The sequence below is a fragment of the Petaurus breviceps genome, unplaced genomic scaffold (genome assembly GCF_028583685.1).
Source record: "Petaurus breviceps papuanus isolate PSGF00001 unplaced genomic scaffold, PetGlider_PUasm1.0 90760, whole genome shotgun sequence".
Taxonomy (NCBI): Eukaryota; Metazoa; Chordata; class Mammalia; order Diprotodontia; family Petauridae; genus Petaurus; species Petaurus breviceps.
Genome location: NW_027187338.1, coordinates 8,004,841 through 8,009,416, shown reverse-complemented (window position 1 = coordinate 8,009,416; position 4,576 = coordinate 8,004,841). Strand labels below are relative to the sequence as shown.

At 40.6% G+C, this 4,576-nt stretch overlaps 1 pseudogene; it reads right to left on the bottom strand.

The window, feature by feature from the left end:
* Positions 1–2,565: 2,565 nt before the first annotated feature.
* LOC138146270 (14-3-3 protein zeta/delta pseudogene) lies at positions 2,566–4,516 on the bottom strand (annotated as a pseudogene).
* Between the last annotated feature and the right edge of the window lie 60 nt (positions 4,517–4,576).

The window sequence follows — 4,576 nt, the reverse complement described above, 5'->3', positions numbered from 1 at the left end:
CTCATAAGGAATCACTGAAGTTTATTGGATGGGGGTGAAGAGAAAGATGATAATGACAGACTTGTGCTTTAGTAGAGATCACTTTGATAGTTGATTGGAGATAGCCTGAAATGGGGGAAGACTTAAGGCAGAAAGACTATCCCAAGCGTGAGGCGATGATGGCCCGCACCAGGACACTGAGTCAGAGGACAGAAGGAGGTGTACAGGAGGCTTGCTATCAAGGTAGAATCGACAGGACTTGATGACTGATCGAATATAGGGGGGCAAGAGAGAATGTGGAGCTGAGGAAGACACCTGGGGTGCTGCCACGCTAGAGATTATGGGTTCAGGCCTCCCAAGTCAGCCCTCTACAATATATAAATTTATCTTATTTACTGTTAATTAATTTAATCTCAAAGATGTGTGTGTTAATTTCGTTTTAAAAATAGATTTCATTGATAACTTTTTTTCTTACATCACCTCTTATCTATCAACATATCCCTCTTGCTTTCAGTAAGCTATTCTTTTCAATGAAGAACCTTCCATGAAGAATAAAAATTAAAAGGGAGGAAAAGGTTCACCCAAACTAACCAACATACTGAGTAAGTCTCACGTTATGTACAGTGCCTTACCCTTGTAACCCCCCACCTCTACAAAGAAATATGGGGGATATGCCTTCTCCTATTTTTTCTTTGGGGTCATAGATATTTACTTTAATCAACTAGTGCACCCATGGTTCTTGTTTCTGTAATCTTTGGTCTCATTTTCTGTCTCCACAAAGTTAAGTGACAGATGAATGAGACAAGGAAGAAAGCCTGGACAGAAGCAAATGTCATCATCTTCTAAAAGGTAGATTCAAGATACTGCCAACCGCTAGTAGAATGCCAATGTTTATTCTTCAGGGCAGTGAAAGAAGGACCAGATTTAGGGTTAGAGAAATTGGTGGCAAATTCATGCTCCCCCACTGGCCCCCATATGACTTTGTCATTTTTTTTGTTTCTGGATCTGAGATTTCTCATTTGTAAAATGAAGGGGTTGTACAAGATGGCCCCAGAGGTCCCTTTTATGGTCCTCTAATTCTAGGAGGATTCATAATTTCTCTGGTGTGAATTTTTTTATTTAATTATTTTGGGGTGAGCAATCAGGGTTAAGTGACTCGCCCAGGGTCAACATAGCTAGTCAATGTCAAGTGTCTGAGGTCACATTTGAACTGAGGTCCTCCTGACTGCTGGAGTGGATGTTCTTTCCAGTGTACCACCTAGCTGCCCTGATATGAATTGTACCTTGAAACCTATTTGATACTGCAGCAGGTAAGGTTTGGGGTTTTTTTTGTTTGGTGTTTTTGGGGGAATTTTTGGTTTTTTGAGTGGGAATTGTGGGGCGTAGCTGTTGGGCCTGAAAAATCCATCACTCTTTAAAGGATGTAAACAGGCAGTTTTCAAAAGAAGAAGACACAAGCTACCAAAAACCATATGAAAGAATGTTCTATCATTAATTAGATAAATGCAAATGTAAAAATAATGGTCACAACTAATAGCAAATGCAAAGATAAATGCAAAGATAAAAAGAGCAGAAGGGAAGGGAATAAACATTTATATAGTACTTACTATGTGCCAGGCCCTTTACAAATATTATCCCAGCTGATTCTCACAACCACCCTTGGAGATGAATGTTATTATTATCCCCATTTTACAGATGAAGAAACTTGGGCAGACAGAAATAAAATGACTTGCCCAGGGTCATATGGTTAGTGAGTGTCTGAGGCTGGATTTGAACTCAGGTCTATTCTGACTTAGTTGCCACCTCATTTAAAAACTGCCAGGGAAGAGAAAACACTCATGCAATCTGAACTTTCTGTATGCACATTTAGTTTCAGTTCAGCAACTGGAATCATTGTCTCCTGAAGTTCCAAAGTCAACCAGAAGATTACTCGTCACCATCTAGCAAAGCATCCAGGCAGCTGTGGTCAGACATAGGAGCACCAAGCCTCCATGCACGGTTGGATTGAAAATAGGCAAAGAAATACCTGCATTGGTATTCTGGAGGGACGGAGCCCTCACAGACAATCCCCACCTCCCTTTTATTCTCTAATACCATCTATTTTTCAAACCTCCTTCCATATCCCCATGACTGCTTTTTTAGCACCCCTCCTCACAAACACCAGCCAAGAGAACACCTCAGTGCTTCTTAAATTATTCTAAGGATTTATTTAATCCAGGGCACATGCCCACAGCTTGAACCCCCTTTATCGATAGCCCCAGAATTTAATACAGGAAGACTGATTTGCAAGTTAGAATATCAATTTCTTGATTTACAATGGAGCAAAGTATAAACGATGTATGCCAGTGACCAGAATGTTTTTGATCAGAAATGTAAGAAGGATTTCCGATGATGGAGGCAATTTAATTTGTGGGAGGAGGTAGAGGACAGTTCTCTGACCTCTGTGATACTTTTAGCTTAGATTTAGAGACTGAATGGGAACCTGGAAAAAGGAAAGCTGGAGAAAAATAGGCCCTATGAACCCTATGAGAACACATGCCCTCAATGGATATTTTTTTTTTACAGAATCAAATAAAGATTTCACTCTTTTTTTCCCATTCATAAAACTTTTATTCCACTTACATCAACTTAATACACATGTTCTTAGCAATTATGCTTGGATTGTTCATGAAAATTTCATAAGACATTAAACAAAGCTAGCCATCATCTCAAGTTATTTCCCTGTTAACTATTTTTACAGCACATGCATGTTAGGCAAGTATCAAAAAAATCACAAAAGCAAAAAACCTAAAAAAAGTTAAATACATGGGTTTTTTGTTTTACTCAAGCAATTCATTTTTACTGCATTTTTACTTGTACATTTGTTCTTAGGTTGCCTAAACCATTTAAATACAAATAAAATGAGTGTAGCAAAAATAATGAAAGAGAACAGCAGGTAACTTTACAAATAATGGAATGTGCCCTTCTCCAGAGTAAATTGACTAGGTTAAAACTTTGTCTTAAGGAACACTTTTGCAACTGCAATCATAAAGGTGTACACGTTGAGATTGTGTATTCCACAGATACACATGGAATGACATGCAATATCTATGGGACATCTGTTTCTACCACAGTCATGAGTGCTCCAACCCTAAAGTACCCACAATAACTACACCTGTGGCTGGAACCAATTATCCCTTTATCCCCCGCTCCCCCCCACCATGACAGACCAATATGTAGGCAGTTTTCTTTGCTTAGACATGGAAGCTGTTTTAACACTGGCCTTGTGAAACCACAATGTACCAAAAGTACTATGCCAAACATGTAAAACGTTTATAAAAATTCCATATCCCCATATTGACCACCTCAGATGAAAACAGATAATTCCCCAAATGTTAACTGGCTCTACTCACCTAATATTAAACATAAACACCACATAGGAAATATAGAAATCCAAACAGAAGTAACATAACCCTGTCATAAATCGTAAACAAAAACTATTTGTGAGACAGCATGGATGACAAATGCTCTACTGTGTAAATTTTAGAATGAGGCAGACAAAAGTTGGAAGGCTGGTTAATTCTCCCCTCCTTCTCCTGCTTCAGCTTCTTCTCCTTGGGCATCCGTTGTCCACAATGTCAAGTTGTCTCTCAGTAACTGCATTATTAGTGTGCTGTCTTTGTATGATTCTTCACTTAATGTATCAAGATCAGCAATGGCTTCATCAAAAGCTGTCTTTGCAAGGGAGCAGGCTTTCTCTGGAGAGTTCAGGATCTCATAATAGAACACAGAGAAGTTCAAGGCCAGACCCAATCTTATAGGATTCGTTGGGTGCATCGCCTTTTTGCTGATTTCAAATGCTCCTTGATACGCTTGTTGTGATTGATCCACTATTCCTTTCTTGTCATCACCAACAGCAACCTCAGCCAAATAATGGTAGTAGTCTCCCTTCATTTTCAAATAGAAAACTTTGCTTTCTGCTTGTGAAGCATTAGGAATCAAGAACTTTTCCAATAGAGACAGTACATCATTGCAGAGATCTCTTAGTTCGGTCTCAATTTTCTCTCTGTATTCTCGGGCCATCTGCTGTTTTTTCTCAGCACCTTCCGTCTTTTGCTCAATACTTGAAACAACCCTCCAAGATGACCTTCGGGCCGCTACGACATTTTTGTAAGCAACAGAGAGAAGATTCCTCTCCTCATTGGATAATTCAGCTCCTTGCTCAGTTACAGACTTCATGCAGGCTGCCATGTCGTCATATCTCTCAGCCTGCGCAGCCAATTTGGCCTTCTGCACCAGCTCATTTTTATCCATGACTGAATGTTCTGTGCCCGGATGAGTGGCGGCGGCGGACGGACGGGGGCGTTCAGCGGTCTCTGGGCGGCGGCAGCGGCCTAAGATTTCACTCTTAAAATACACACACACGCACACACGAGAGCGTGTGTGTCTCTGTGTGTGTGTGTGTGAAAGAGAGAGAGAGAATGTGTGTCTGTGTGTGTGAGAGAGAGAATGTGTGTGTATCTGTGTGTGAGAGAGAGCGAGAGAGGGAGAGAGCGCGCGCGCGAGAGAGCGAGAGAGAGAGAGAGAGAGAGAGAGAGAGAGAGAGAGAGAGAGAGAG